We start from the raw sequence: 17,580 nt of genomic DNA on the forward strand, positions 1-17,580 counted from the left end.
TTTTACCAAGATTCAACGGCTGAATTGCAAGAAAACAGCAGAATTCTGCACGAAATCATCAAAATTCTTACAGAAAACCGCATATTTCGATGCAAAACAACGATTTCTCGCCGATTTTCGTTGTTTTCTGGCTTGAATTCGCAAAAAAGAGCACGAAATCTACAAAATCATCACTTTTTACCAAGATTCTACAGCTGAATTGCAAGAAAACAGCAGAATTCTGCACGAAATCATCAAAATTCTTACAGAAAACCGCATATTTCGATGTAAAACGACGATTTCTCGCCAATTTTCGTTGTTTTCTGGCATGAATTTGCAAAGAAGAGCACGAAATCTACAAAATCATGACTTTTTACCAAGATTCAACGGCTGAATTGCAAGAAAACAGCAGAATTCTGCACGAAATCATCAAAATTCTTAGAGAAAACTGCATATTTCGATGCAAAACAACGATTTCTCGCCAATTTTCGTTGTTTTCTATCTTGAATTCGCCAAGAAGAGCACGAAATCTACAAAATCATGACTTTTTACCTAAATTCAACGGCTGAATTGCAAGAAAACAGCAGAATTCTGCACGAAATCATCAAAATTCTTACAGAAAACCGCATATTGCGATGCAAAACGACGATTTCTCGCCGATTTTCGTTGTTTTCTGGCTTGAATTCGCAAAGAAGAGCACGAAATCTACAAAATCATGACTTTTTACCAAGATTCAACGGCTGAATTGCAAGAAAACAGCAGAATTCTGCACGAAATCATCAAAATTCTTACAGAAAGCCGCATATTTCGATGCAAAACGACGATTTCTCGCCAATTTTCGTTGTTTTCTGGCATGAATTCGCAAAGAAGAGCACGAAATCTACAAAATCATGACTTTTTACCAAGATTCAACGGCTGAATTGCAAGAAAACAGCAGAATTCTGCACGAAATCATCAATATTCTTAGAGAAAACCGCATATTTCGATGCAAAACGACGATTTCTCGCTGATTTTCGTTGTTTTCTATCTTGAATTCGCAAAGAAGAGCACGAAATCTACAAAATCATGACTTTTTACCAAGATTCAACGGCTGAATTGCAAGAAAACAGCAGAATTCTGCACGAAATTGTCAAAATTCTTAGAGAAAACCGCATATTTCGGTGCGAAACGACGATTTCTCGCCGATTTTCGTTGTTTTCTGGCTTGAATTCGCAAAGAAGAGCACGAAATCTACAAAATCATGACTTTTTACCAAGATTCAACGGCTGAATTGCAAGAAAACAGCAGAATTCTGCACGAAATCATCAAAATTCTTACAGAAAACCGCATATTTCGATGCAAAACAACGATTTCTCGCCGATTTTCGTTGTTTCCTGGCTTGAATTCGCAAAGAAGAGCACGAAATCTACAAAATCATCACTTTTTACCAAGATTCTACGGCTGAATTGCAAGAAAACAGCAGAATTCTGCACGAAATCATCAAAACTCTTAGAGAAAACCGCATATTTCGATGCAAAACGACGATTTCTCGCTGATTTTCGTTGTTTTCTATCTTGAATTCGCAAAGAAGAGCACGAAATCTACAAAATCATGACTTTTTACCAAGATTCAACGGCTGAATTGCAAGAAAACAGCAGAATTCTGCACGAAATTGTCAAAATTCTTAGAGAAAACCGCATATGTCGGTGCGAAACGACGATTTCTCGCCGATTTTCGTTGTTTTCTGGCTTGAATTCGCAAAGATGAGCACGAAATCTACAAAATCATGACTTTTTACCAAGATTCAACGGCTGAATTGCAAGAAAACAGCAGAATTCTGCACGAAATCATCAAAATTCTTACAGAAAACCGCATATTTCGATGCAAAACAACGATTTCTCGCCGATTTTCGTTGTTTCCTGGCTTGAATTCGCAAAGAAGAGCACGAAATCTACAAAATCATCACTTTTTACCAAGATTCTACGGCTGAATTGCAAGAAAACAGCAGAATTCTGCACGAAATCATCAAAATTCTTACAGAAAACCGCATATTTCGATGCAAAACAACGATTTCTCGCCGATTTTCGTTGTTTTCTGGCTTGAATTCGCAAAGAAGAGCACGAAATCTACAAAATCATCACTTTTTACCAAGATTCAACGGCTGAATTGCAAGAAAACAGCAGAATTCTGCACGAAATCATCAAAATTCTTACAGAAAACCGCATATTTCGATGCAAAACAACGATTTCTCGCCGATTTTCGTTGTTTTCTGGCTTGAATTCGCAAAAAAGAGCACGAAATCTACAAAATCATCACTTTTTACCAAGATTCTACAGCTGAATTGCAAGAAAACAGCAGAATTCTGCACGAAATCATCAAAATTCTTACAGAAAACCGCATATTTCGATGTAAAACGACGATTTCTCGCCAATTTTCGTTGTTTTCTGGCATGAATTTGCAAAGAAGAGCACGAAATCTACAAAATCATGACTTTTTACCAAGATTCAACGGCTGAATTGCAAGAAAACAGCAGAATTCTGCACGAAATCATCAAAATTCTTAGAGAAAACTGCATATTTCGATGCAAAACAACGATTTCTCGCCAATTTTCGTTGTTTTCTATCTTGAATTCGCCAAGAAGAGCACGAAATCTACAAAATCATGACTTTTTACCTAAATTCAACGGCTGAATTGCAAGAAAACAGCAGAATTCTGCACGAAATCATCAAAATTCTTACAGAAAACCGCATATTGCGATGCAAAACGACGATTTCTCGCCGATTTTCGTTGTTTTCTGGCTTGAATTCGCAAAGAAGAGCACGAAATCTACAAAATCATGACTTTTTACCAAGATTCAACGGCTGAATTGCAAGAAAACAGCAGAATTCTGCACGAAATCATCAAAATTCTTACAGAAAGCCGCATATTTCGATGCAAAACGACAATTTCTCGCCAATTTTCGTTGTTTTCTGGCATGAATTCGCAAAGAAGAGCACGAAATCTACAAAATCATGACTTTTTACCAAGATTCAACGGCTGAATTGCAAGAAAACAGCAGAATTCTGCACGAAATCATCAATATTCTTAGAGAAAACCGCATATTTCGATGCAAAACGACGATTTCTCGCTGATTTTCGTTGTTTTCTATCTTGAATTCGCAAAGAAGAGCACGAAATCTACAAAATCATGACTTTTTACCAAGATTCAACGGCTGAATTGCAAGAAAACAGCAGAATTCTGCACGAAATTGTCAAAATTCTTAGAGAAAACCGCATATTTCGGTGCGAAACGACGATTTCTCGCCGATTTTCGTTGTTTTCTGGCTTGAATTCGCAAAGAAGAGCACGAAATCTACAAAATCATGACTTTTTACCAAGATTCAACGGCTGAATTGCAAGAAAACAGCAGAATTCTGCAAGAAATCATCAAAATTCTTACAGAAAACCGCATATTTCGATGCAAAACAACGATTTCTCGCCGATTTTCGTTGTTTCCTGGCTTGAATTCGCAAAGAAGAGCACGAAATCTACAAAATCATCACTTTTTACCAAGATTCTACGGCTGAATTGCAAGAAAACAGCAGAATTCTGCACGAAATCATCAAAACTCTTAGAGAAAACCGCATATTTCGATGCAAAACGACGATTTCTCGCTGATTTTCGTTGTTTTCTATCTTGAATTCGCAAAGAAGAGCACGAAATCTACAAAATCATGACTTTTTACCAAGATTCAACGGCTGAATTGCAAGAAAACAGCAGAATTCTGCACGAAATTGTCAAAATTCTTAGAGAAAACCGCATATGTCGGTGCGAAACGACGATTTCTCGCCGATTTTCGTTGTTTTCTGGCTTGAATTCGCAAAGATGAGCACGAAATCTACAAAATCATGACTTTTTACCAAGATTCAACGGCTGAATTGCAAGAAAACAGCAGAATTCTGCACGAAATCATCAAAATTCTTACAGAAAACCGCATATTTCGATGCAAAACAACGATTTCTCGCCGATTTTCGTTGTTTCCTGGCTTGAATTCGCAAAGAAGAGCACGAAATCTACAAAATCATCACTTTTTACCAAGATTCTACGGCTGAATTGCAAGAAAACAGCAGAATTCTGCACGAAATCATCAAAATTCTTACAGAAAACCGCATATTTCGATGCAAAACGACGATTTCTCGCCAATTTTCGTTGTTTTCTGGCATGAATTTGCAAAGAAGAGCACGAAATCTACAGAATCATGACTTTTTACCAAGATTCAACGGCTGAATTGCAAGAAAACAGCAGAATTCTGCACGAAATCATCAAAATTCTTAGAGAAAACTGCATATTTCGATGCAAAACAACGATTTCTCGCCGATTTTCGTTGTTTTATATCTTGAATTCGCCAAGAAGAGCACGAAATCTACAAAATCATGACTTTTTACCTAAATTCAACGGCTGAATTGCAAGAAAACAGCAGAATTCTGCACGAAATCATCAAAATTCTTACAGAAAACCGCATATTTCGATGCAAAACGACGATTTCTCGCCGATTTTCGTCGTTTTCTGGCTTGAATTCGCAAAGAAGAGCACGAAATCTACAAAATCATGACTTTTTACCAAGATTCAACGGCTGAATTGCAAGAAAACAGCAGAATTCTGCACGAAATCATCAAAATTCTTACAGAAAGCCGCATATTTCGATGCAAAACGACGATTTCTCGCCAATTTTCGTTGTTTTCTGGCATGAATTCGCAAAGAAGAGCACGAAATCTACAAAATCATGACTTTTTACCAAGATTCAACGGCTGAATTGCAAGAAAACAGCAGAATTCTGCACGAAATCATCAATATTCTTAGAGAAAACCGCATATTTCGATGCAAAACGACGATTTCTCGCTGATTTTCGTTGTTTTCTATCTTGAATTCGCAAAGAAGAGCACGAAATCTACAAAATCATGACTTTTTACCAAGATTCAACGGCTGAATTGCAAGAAAACAGCAGAATTCTGCACGAAATTGTCAAAATTCTTAGAGAAAACCGCATATTTCGATGCAAAACGACGATTTCTCGCCGATTTTCGTTGTTTTCTGGCTTGAATTCGCAAAGAAGAGCACGAAATCTACAAAATCATCACTTTTTACCAAGATTCAACGGCTGAATTGCAAGAAAACAGCAGAATTCTGCACGAAATCATCAAAATTCTTAGAGAAAACCGCATATTTCGATGCAAAACGACGATTTCTCGCCGATTTTCGTGGTTTTCTGGCTTGAATTCGCAAAGAAGAGCACGAAATCTACAAAATCATGACTTTCTGCACGAAATCATCAAAATTCTTACAGAAAACCGCATTTTTCGATGCAAAACGACGATTTCTCGCCGATTTTTGTTGTTTTCTGGCTTGAATTCGCAAAGAAGAGCACGAAATCTACAAAATCATGACTTTTTACCAAGATTCTACGGGTGAATTGCAAGAAAACAGCAGAATTCTGCACGAAATCATCAAAATTCTTACAGAAAACCGCATATTTCGATGCAAAACAACGATTTCTCGCCGATTTTCGTTGTTTTCTGGCTTGAATTCGCAAAGAAGAGCACGAAATCTACAAAATCATCACTTTTTACCAAGATTCTACGGCTGAATTGCAAGAAAACAGCAGAATTCTGCACGAAATCATCAAAATTCTTACAGAAAACCGCATATTTCGATGCAAAACGACGATTTCTCGCCGATTTTCGTTGTTTTCTGGCTTGAATTCGCAAACAAGAGCACGAAATCTACAAAATCATGACTTTTTACCAAGATTCAACGGCTGAATTGCAAGAAAACAGCAAAATTCTGCACGAAATCATCAAAATTCTTAGAGAAAACTGCATATTTCGATGCAAAACAACGATTTCTCGCCGATTTTCGTTGTTTTCTATCTTGAATTCGCCAAGAAGAGCACGAAATCTACAAAATCATGTCTTTTTACCAAGATTCAACGGCTGAATTGCAAGAAAACAGCAGAATTCTGCACGAAATCGTCAAAATTCTTAGAGAAAACCGCATATTTCGATGCAAAACGACGATTTCTCGCCGATTTTCGTTGTTTTCTGGCTTGAATTCGCAAAGAAGAGCACGAAATCAACAAAATCATTACTTTTTACCAAGATTCAACGGCTGAATTGCAAGAAAACAGCAGAATTCTGCACGAGATCATCAAAATTCTTAGAGAAAACCGCATATTTCGATGCAAAACGACGATTTCTCGCCGATTTTCGTAGTTTTCTGGCTTGAATTCGCAAAGAAGAGTACGAAATCTACAAAATCATGACATTTTACCAAGATTCAACGGCTGAATTGCAAGAAAACAGCAGAATTCTGTCTGCACGAAATCATCAAAATTCTTACAGAAAACCGCATATTTCGATGCAAAACGATTATTTCTCGCCGATTTTCGTTGTTTTCTTGTTTGAATTCGCAAAGAAGAGCACGAAATCTACAAAATCATGACTTTTTACCAAGATTCAACGGCTGAATTGCAAGAAAACAGCAGAATTCTGCACGAAATCATCAAAATTCTTACAGAAAACCGCATATTTCGATGCAAAACGACGATTTCTCGCCGATTTTCGATGTTTTCTGGCTTGAATTCGCAAAGAAGAGCACGAAATCTACAAAATCATGACTTTTTACCAAGATTCAACGGCTGAATTGCAAGAAAACAGCAGAATTCTGCACGAAATCATCAAAATTCTTAGAGAAAACTGCATATTTCGATGCAAAACAACGATTTCTCGCCAATTTTCGTTGTTTTCTATCTTGAGTTCGCCAAGAAGAGCACGAAATCTACAAAATCATGACTTTTTACCTAAATTCAACGGCTGAATTGCAAGAAAACAGCAGAATTCTGCACGAAATCATCAAAATTCTTACAGAAAACCGCATATTGCGATGCAAAACGACGATTTCTCGCCGATTTTCGTTGTTTTCTGGCTTGAATTCGCAAAGAAGAGCACGAAATCTACAAAATCATGACTTTTTACCAAGATTCAACGGCTGAATTGCAAGAAAACAGCAGAATTCTGCACGAAATCATCAAAATTCTTACAGAAAGCCGCATATTTCGATGCAAAACGACGATTTCTCGCCAATTTTCGTTGTTTTCTGGCATGAATTCGCAAAGAAGAGCACGAAATCTACAAAATCATAACTTTTTACCAAGATTCAACGACTGAATTGCAAGAAAACAGCAGAATTCTGCACGAAATCATCAATATTCTTAGAGAAAACCGCATATTTCGATGCAAAACAACGATTTCTCGCTGATTTTCGTTGTTTTCTATCTTGAATTCGCAAAGAAGAGCACGAAATCTACAAAATCATGACTTTTTACCAAGATTCAACGGCTGAATTGCAAGAAAACAGCAGAATTCTGCACGAAATTGTCAAAATTCTAAGAGAAAACCGCATATTTCGGTGCGAAACGACGATTTCTCGCCGATTTTCGTTGTTATCTGGCTTGAATTCGCAAAGAAGAGCACGAAATCTACAAAATCATGACTTTTTACCAAGATTCAACGGCTGAATTGCAAGAAAACAGCAGAATTCTGCACGAAATCATCAAAATTCTTACAGAAAACCGCATATTTCGATGCAAAACAACGATTTCTCGCTGATTTTCGTTGTTTCCTGGCTTGAATTCGCAAAGAAGAGCACGAAATCTACAAAATCATCACTTTTTACCAAGATTCTACGGCTGAATTGCAAGAAAACAGCAGAATTCTGCACGAAATCATCAAAATTCTTACAGAAAACCGCATATTTCGATGCAAAACGACGATTTCTCGCCAATTTTCGTTGTTTTCTGGCATGAATTTGCAAAGAAGAGCACGAAATCTAAAAAATCATGACTTTTTACCAAGATTCAACGGCTGAATTGCAAGAAAACAGCAGAATTCTGCACGAAATCATCAAAATTCTTAGAGAAAACTGCATATTTCGATGCAAAACAACGATTTCTCGCCGATTTTCGTTGTTTTCTATCTTGAATTCGCCAAGAAGAGCACGAAATCTACAAAATCATGACTTTTTACCTAAATTCAACGGCTGAACTGCAAGAAAACAGCAGAATTCTGCACGAAATCATCAAAATTCTTACAGAAAACCGCATTTTTCGATGCAAAACGACGATTTCTCGCCGATTTTTGTTGTTTTCTGGCTTGAATTCGCAAAGAAGAGCACCAAATCTACAAAATCATGACTTTTTACCAAGAGTCTACGGCTGAATTGCAAGAAAACAGCAGAATTCTGCACGAAATCATCAAAATTCTTACAGAAAACCGCATATTTCGATGCAAAACAACGATTTCTCGCCGATTTTCGTTGTTTTCTGGCTTGAATTCGCAAAGAAGAGCACGAAATCTACAAAATCATGACTTTTTACCAAGATTCTACGGCTGAATTGCAAGAAAACAGCAGAATTCTGCACGAAATCATCAAAATTCTTACAGAAAACCGCATATTTCGATGCAAAACAACGATTTCTCGCTGATTTTCGTTGTTTCCTGGCTTGAATTCGCAAAGAAGAGCACGAAATCTACAAAATCATCACTTTTTACCAAGATTCTACGGCTGAATTGCAAGAAAACAGCAGAATTCTGCACGAAATCATCAAAATTCTTAGAGAAAACTGCATATTTCGATGCAAAACAACGATTTCTCGCCGATTTTCGTTGTTTTCTATCTTGAATTCGCCAAGAAGAGCACGAAATCTACAAAATCATGTCTTTTTACCAAGATTCAACGGCTGAATTGCAAGAAAACAGCAGAATTCTGCACGAAATCGTCAAAATTCTTAGAGAAAACCGCATATTTCGATGCAAAACAACGATTTCTCGCCGATTTTCGTTGTTTTCTATCTTGAATTCGCCAAGAAGAGCACGAAATCTACAAAATCATGTCTTTTTACCAAGATTCAACGGCTGAATTGCAAGAAAACAGCAGAATTCTGCACGAAATTGTCAAAATTCTTAGAGAAAACCGCATATGTCGGTGCGAAACGACGATTTCTCGCCGATTTTCGTTGTTTTCTGGCTTGAATTCGCAAAGATGAGCACGAAATCTACAAAATCATGACTTTTTACCAAGATTCAACGGCTGAATTGCAAGAAAACAGCAGAATTCTGCACGAAATCATCAAAATTCTTACAGAAAACCGCATATTTCGATGCAAAACAACGATTTCTCGCCGATTTTCGTTGTTTCCTGGCTTGAATTCGCAAAGAAGAGCACGAAATCTACAAAATCATCACTTTTTACCAAGATTCTACGGCTGAATTGCAAGAAAACAGCAGAATTCTGCACGAAATCATCAAAATTCTTACAGAAAACCGCATATTTCGATGCAAAACGACGATTTCTCGCCAATTTTCGTTGTTTTCTGGCATGAATTTGCAAAGAAGAGCACGAAATCTACAGAATCATGACTTTTTACCAAGATTCAACGGCTGAATTGCAAGAAAACAGCAGAATTCTGCACGAAATCATCAAAATTCTTAGAGAAAACTGCATATTTCGATGCAAAACAACGATTTCTCGCCGATTTTCGTTGTTTTATATCTTGAATTCGCCAAGAAGAGCACGAAATCTACAAAATCATGACTTTTTACCTAAATTCAACGGCTGAATTGCAAGAAAACAGCAGAATTCTGCACGAAATCATCAAAATTCTTACAGAAAACCGCATATTTCGATGCAAAACGACGATTTCTCGCCGATTTTCGTCGTTTTCTGGCTTGAATTCGCAAAGAAGAGCACGAAATCTACAAAATCATGACTTTTTACCAAGATTCAACGGCTGAATTGCAAGAAAACAGCAGAATTCTGCACGAAATCATCAAAATTCTTACAGAAAGCCGCATATTTCGATGCAAAACGACGATTTCTCGCCAATTTTCGTTGTTTTCTGGCATGAATTCGCAAAGAAGAGCACGAAATCTACAAAATCATGACTTTTTACCAAGATTCAACGGCTGAATTGCAAGAAAACAGCAGAATTCTGCACGAAATCATCAATATTCTTAGAGAAAACCGCATATTTCGATGCAAAACGACGATTTCTCGCTGATTTTCGTTGTTTTCTATCTTGAATTCGCAAAGAAGAGCACGAAATCTACAAAATCATGACTTTTTACCAAGATTCAACGGCTGAATTGCAAGAAAACAGCAGAATTCTGCACGAAATTGTCAAAATTCTTAGAGAAAACCGCATATTTCGATGCAAAACGACGATTTCTCGCCGATTTTCGTTGTTTTCTGGCTTGAATTCGCAAAGAAGAGCACGAAATCTACAAAATCATCACTTTTTACCAAGATTCAACGGCTGAATTGCAAGAAAACAGCAGAATTCTGCACGAAATCATCAAAATTCTTAGAGAAAACCGCATATTTCGATGCAAAACGACGATTTCTCGCCGATTTTCGTGGTTTTCTGGCTTGAATTCGCAAAGAAGAGCACGAAATCTACAAAATCATGACTTTCTGCACGAAATCATCAAAATTCTTACAGAAAACCGCATTTTTCGATGCAAAACGACGATTTCTCGCCGATTTTTGTTGTTTTCTGGCTTGAATTCGCAAAGAAGAGCACGAAATCTACAAAATCATGACTTTTTACCAAGATTCTACGGGTGAATTGCAAGAAAACAGCAGAATTCTGCACGAAATCATCAAAATTCTTACAGAAAACCGCATATTTCGATGCAAAACAACGATTTCTCGCCGATTTTCGTTGTTTTCTGGCTTGAATTCGCAAAGAAGAGCACGAAATCTACAAAATCATCACTTTTTACCAAGATTCTACGGCTGAATTGCAAGAAAACAGCAGAATTCTGCACGAAATCATCAAAATTCTTACAGAAAACCGCATATTTCGATGCAAAACGACGATTTCTCGCCGATTTTCGTTGTTTTCTGGCTTGAATTCGCAAACAAGAGCACGAAATCTACAAAATCATGACTTTTTACCAAGATTCAACGGCTGAATTGCAAGAAAACAGCAAAATTCTGCACGAAATCATCAAAATTCTTAGAGAAAACTGCATATTTCGATGCAAAACAACGATTTCTCGCCGATTTTCGTTGTTTTCTATCTTGAATTCGCCAAGAAGAGCACGAAATCTACAAAATCATGTCTTTTTACCAAGATTCAACGGCTGAATTGCAAGAAAACAGCAGAATTCTGCACGAAATCGTCAAAATTCTTAGAGAAAACCGCATATTTCGATGCAAAACGACGATTTCTCGCCGATTTTCGTTGTTTTCTGGCTTGAATTCGCAAAGAAGAGCACGAAATCAACAAAATCATTACTTTTTACCAAGATTCAACGGCTGAATTGCAAGAAAACAGCAGAATTCTGCACGAGATCATCAAAATTCTTAGAGAAAACCGCATATTTCGATGCAAAACGACGATTTCTCGCCGATTTTCGTAGTTTTCTGGCTTGAATTCGCAAAGAAGAGTACGAAATCTACAAAATCATGACATTTTACCAAGATTCAACGGCTGAATTGCAAGAAAACAGCAGAATTCTGTCTGCACGAAATCATCAAAATTCTTACAGAAAACCGCATATTTCGATGCAAAACGATTATTTCTCGCCGATTTTCGTTGTTTTCTTGTTTGAATTCGCAAAGAAGAGCACGAAATCTACAAAATCATGACTTTTTACCAAGATTCAACGGCTGAATTGCAAGAAAACAGCAGAATTCTGCACGAAATCATCAAAATTCTTACAGAAAACCGCATATTTCGATGCAAAACGACGATTTCTCGCCGATTTTCGATGTTTTCTGGCTTGAATTCGCAAAGAAGAGCACGAAATCTACAAAATCATGACTTTTTACCAAGATTCAACGGCTGAATTGCAAGAAAACAGCAGAATTCTGCACGAAATCATCAAAATTCTTAGAGAAAACTGCATATTTCGATGCAAAACAACGATTTCTCGCCAATTTTCGTTGTTTTCTATCTTGAGTTCGCCAAGAAGAGCACGAAATCTACAAAATCATGACTTTTTACCTAAATTCAACGGCTGAATTGCAAGAAAACAGCAGAATTCTGCACGAAATCATCAAAATTCTTACAGAAAACCGCATATTGCGATGCAAAACGACGATTTCTCGCCGATTTTCGTTGTTTTCTGGCTTGAATTCGCAAAGAAGAGCACGAAATCTACAAAATCATGACTTTTTACCAAGATTCAACGGCTGAATTGCAAGAAAACAGCAGAATTCTGCACGAAATCATCAAAATTCTTACAGAAAGCCGCATATTTCGATGCAAAACGACGATTTCTCGCCAATTTTCGTTGTTTTCTGGCATGAATTCGCAAAGAAGAGCACGAAATCTACAAAATCATAACTTTTTACCAAGATTCAACGACTGAATTGCAAGAAAACAGCAGAATTCTGCACGAAATCATCAATATTCTTAGAGAAAACCGCATATTTCGATGCAAAACAACGATTTCTCGCTGATTTTCGTTGTTTTCTATCTTGAATTCGCAAAGAAGAGCACGAAATCTACAAAATCATGACTTTTTACCAAGATTCAACGGCTGAATTGCAAGAAAACAGCAGAATTCTGCACGAAATTGTCAAAATTCTAAGAGAAAACCGCATATTTCGGTGCGAAACGACGATTTCTCGCCGATTTTCGTTGTTATCTGGCTTGAATTCGCAAAGAAGAGCACGAAATCTACAAAATCATGACTTTTTACCAAGATTCAACGGCTGAATTGCAAGAAAACAGCAGAATTCTGCACGAAATCATCAAAATTCTTACAGAAAACCGCATATTTCGATGCAAAACAACGATTTCTCGCTGATTTTCGTTGTTTCCTGGCTTGAATTCGCAAAGAAGAGCACGAAATCTACAAAATCATCACTTTTTACCAAGATTCTACGGCTGAATTGCAAGAAAACAGCAGAATTCTGCACGAAATCATCAAAATTCTTACAGAAAACCGCATATTTCGATGCAAAACGACGATTTCTCGCCAATTTTCGTTGTTTTCTGGCATGAATTTGCAAAGAAGAGCACGAAATCTAAAAAATCATGACTTTTTACCAAGATTCAACGGCTGAATTGCAAGAAAACAGCAGAATTCTGCACGAAATCATCAAAATTCTTAGAGAAAACTGCATATTTCGATGCAAAACAACGATTTCTCGCCGATTTTCGTTGTTTTCTATCTTGAATTCGCCAAGAAGAGCACGAAATCTACAAAATCATGACTTTTTACCTAAATTCAACGGCTGAACTGCAAGAAAACAGCAGAATTCTGCACGAAATCATCAAAATTCTTACAGAAAACCGCATTTTTCGATGCAAAACGACGATTTCTCGCCGATTTTTGTTGTTTTCTGGCTTGAATTCGCAAAGAAGAGCACCAAATCTACAAAATCATGACTTTTTACCAAGAGTCTACGGCTGAATTGCAAGAAAACAGCAGAATTCTGCACGAAATCATCAAAATTCTTACAGAAAACCGCATATTTCGATGCAAAACAACGATTTCTCGCCGATTTTCGTTGTTTTCTGGCTTGAATTCGCAAAGAAGAGCACGAAATCTACAAAATCATGACTTTTTACCAAGATTCTACGGCTGAATTGCAAGAAAACAGCAGAATTCTGCACGAAATCATCAAAATTCTTACAGAAAACCGCATATTTCGATGCAAAACAACGATTTCTCGCTGATTTTCGTTGTTTCCTGGCTTGAATTCGCAAAGAAGAGCACGAAATCTACAAAATCATCACTTTTTACCAAGATTCTACGGCTGAATTGCAAGAAAACAGCAGAATTCTGCACGAAATCATCAAAATTCTTAGAGAAAACTGCATATTTCGATGCAAAACAACGATTTCTCGCCGATTTTCGTTGTTTTCTATCTTGAATTCGCCAAGAAGAGCACGAAATCTACAAAATCATGTCTTTTTACCAAGATTCAACGGCTGAATTGCAAGAAAACAGCAGAATTCTGCACGAAATCGTCAAAATTCTTAGAGAAAACCGCATATTTCGATGCAAAACGACGATTTCTCGCCGATTTTCGTTGTTTTCTGGCTTGAATTCGCAAAGAAGAGCACGAAATCAACAAAATCATTACTTTTTACCAAGATTCAACGGCTGAATTGCAAGAAAACAGCAGAATTCTGCACGAAATCATCAAAATTCTTAGAGAAAACCGCATATTTCGATGCAAAACGACGATTTCTCGCCGATTTTCGTGGTTTTCTGGCTTGAATTCGCAAAGAAGAGTACGAAATCTACAAAATCATGACATTTTACCAAGATTCAACGGCTGAATTGCAAGAAAACAGCAGAATTCTGCACGAAATCATCAAAATTCTTACAGAAAACCGCATATTTCGATGCAAAACAACGATTTCTCGCCGATTTTCGTTGTTTTCTGGCTTGAATTCGCAAAGAAGAGCACGAAATCTACAAAATCATCACTTTTTACCAAGATTCTACGGCTGAATTGCAAGAAAACAGCAGAATTCTGCACGAAATCATCAAAATTCTTACAGAAAACCGCATATTTCGATGTAAAACGACGATTTCTCGCCAATTTTCGTTGTTTTCTGGCATGAATTTGCAAAGAAGAGCACGAAATCTACAAAATCATGACTTTTTACCAAGATTCAACGGCTGAATTGCAAGAAAACAGCAGAATTCTGCACGAAATCATCAAAATTCTTAGAGAAAACTGCATATTTCGATGCAAAACAACGATTTCTCGCCAATTTTCGTTGTTTTCTATCTTGAATTCGCCAAGAAGAGCACGAAATCTACAAAATCATGACTTTTTACCTAAATTCAACGGCTGAATTGCAAGAAAACAGCAGAATTCTGCACGAAATCATCAAAATTCTTACAGAAAACCGCATATTGCGATGCAAAACGACGATTTCTCGCCGATTTTCGTTGTTTTCTGGCTTGAATTTGCAAAGAAGAGCACGAAATCTACAAAATCATGACTTTTTACCAAGATTCAACGGCTGAATTGCAAGAAAACAGCAGAATTCTGCACGAAATCATCAAAATTCTTACAGAAAGCCGCATATTTCGATGCAAAACGACGATTTCTCGCCAATTTTCGTTGTTTTCTGGCATGAATTCGCAAAGAAGAGCACAAAATCTACAAAATCATGACTTTTTACCAAGATTCAACGGCTGAATTGCAAGAAAACAGCAGAATTCTGCACGAAATCATCAATATTCTTAGAGAAAACCGCATATTTCGATGCAAAACGACGATTTCTCGCTGATTTTCGTTGTTTTCTATCTTGAATTCGCAAAGAAGAGCACGAAATCTACAAAATCATGACTTTTTACCAAGATTCAACGGCTGAATTGCAAGAAAACAGCAGAATTCTGCACGAAATTGTCAAAATTCTTAGAGAAAACCGCATATGTCGGTGCGAAACGACGATTTCTCGCCGATTTTCGTTGTTTTCTGGCTTGAATTCGCAAAGAAGAGCACGAAATCTACCAAATCATGACTTTTTACCAAGATTCAACGGCTGAATTGCAAGAAAACAGCAGAATTCTGCACGAAATCATCAAAATTCTTACAGAAAACCGCATATTTCGATGCAAAACAACGATTTCTCGCCGATTTTCGTTGTTTCCTGGCTTGAATTCGCAAAGAAGAGCACGAAATCTACAAAATCATCACTTTTTACCAAGATTCTACGGCTGAATTGCAAGAAAACAGCAGAATTCTGCACGAAATCATCAAAATTCTTACAGAAAACCGCATATTTCGATGCAAAACGACGATTTCTCGCCAATTTTCGTTGTTTTCTGGCATGAATTTGCAAAGAAGAGCACGAAATCTACAAAATCATGACTTTTTACCAAGATTCAACGGCTGAATTGCAAGAAAACAACAGAATTCTGCACGAAATCATCAAAATTCTTAGAGAAAACTGCATATTTCGATGCAAAACAACGATTTCTCGCCGATTTTCGTTGTTTTCTATCTTGAATTCGCCAAGAAGAGCACGAAATCTACAAAATCATGACTTTTTACCTAAATTCAACGGCTGAATTGCAAGAAAACAGCAGAATTCTGCACGAAATCATCAAAATTCTTACAGAAAACCGCATATTTCGATGCAAAACGACGATTTCTCGCCGATTTTCGTTGTTTTCTGGCTTGAATTCGCAAAGAAGAGCACGAAATCTACAAAATCATGACTTTTTACCAAGATTCAACGGCTGAATTGCAAGAAAACAGCAGAATTCTGCACGAAATCATCAAAATTCTTACAGAAAGCCGCATATTTCGATGCAAAACGACGATTTCTCGCCAATTTTCGTTGTATTCTGGCATGAATTCGCAAAGAAGAGCACGAAATCTACAAAATCATGACTTTTTACCAAGATTCAACGGCTGAATTGCAAGAAAACAGCAGAATTCTGCACGAAATCATCAATATTCTTAGAGAAAACCGCATATTTCGATGCAAAACGACGATTTCTCGCTGATTTTCGTTGTTTTCTATCTTGAATTTGCAAAGAAAAGCACGAAATCTACAAAATCATGACTTTTTACCAAGATTCAACGGCTGAATTGCAAGAAAACAGCAGAATTCTGCACGAAATTGTCAAAATTCTTAGAGAAAACCGCATATTTCGATGCAAAACGACGATTTCTCGCCGATTTTCGTTGTTTTCTGGCTTGAATTCGCAAAGAAGAGCACGAAATCTACAAAATCATCACTTTTTACCAAGATTCAACGGCTGAATTGCAAGAAAGCAGCAGAATTCTGCACGAAATCATCAAAATTCTTAGAGAAAACCGCATATTTCGATGCAAAACGACGATTTCTCGCCGATTTTCGTGGTTTTCTGGCTTGAATTCGCAAAGAAGAGCACGAAATCTACAAAATCATGACTTTCTGCACGAAATCATCAAAATTCTTACAGAAAACCGCATTTTTCGATGCAAAACGACGATTTCTCGCCGATTTTTGTTGTTTTCTGGCTTGAATTCGCAAAGAAGAGCACGAAATCTACAAAATCATGACTTTTTACCAAGATTCAACGGCTGAGTTGCAAGAAAACAGCAGAATTCTGCACGAAATCATCAAAATTCTTACAGAAAACCGCATATTTCGATGCAAAACGACGATTTCTCGCCGATTTTCGATGTTTTCTGGCTTGAATTCGCAAAGAAGAGCACGAAATCTACAAAATCATGACTTTTTACCAAGATTCAACGGCTGAATTGCAAGAAAACAGCAGAATTCTGCACGAAATCATCAAAATTCTTAGAGAAAACTGCATATTTCGATGCAAAACAACGATTTCTCGCCGATTTTCGTTGTTTCCTGGCTTGAATTCGCAAAGAAGAGCACGAAATCTACAAAATCATCACTTTTTACCAAGATTCTACGGCTGAATTGCAAGAAAACAGCAGAATTCTGCACGAAATCATCAAAATTCTTACAGAAAACCGCATATTTCGATGCAAAACGACGATTTCTCGCCAATTTTCGTTGTTTTCTGGCATGAATTTGCAAAGAAGAGCACGAAATCTACAAAATCATGACTTTTTACCAAGATTCAACGGCTGAATT

The sequence above is a fragment of the Gnatocerus cornutus genome, chromosome 3 (assembly GCF_029298725.1).
Source record: "Gnatocerus cornutus isolate USDA-ARS CGAHR chromosome 3, icGnaCorn1.1, whole genome shotgun sequence".
NCBI lineage: Eukaryota > Metazoa > Arthropoda > Insecta > Coleoptera > Tenebrionidae > Gnatocerus > Gnatocerus cornutus.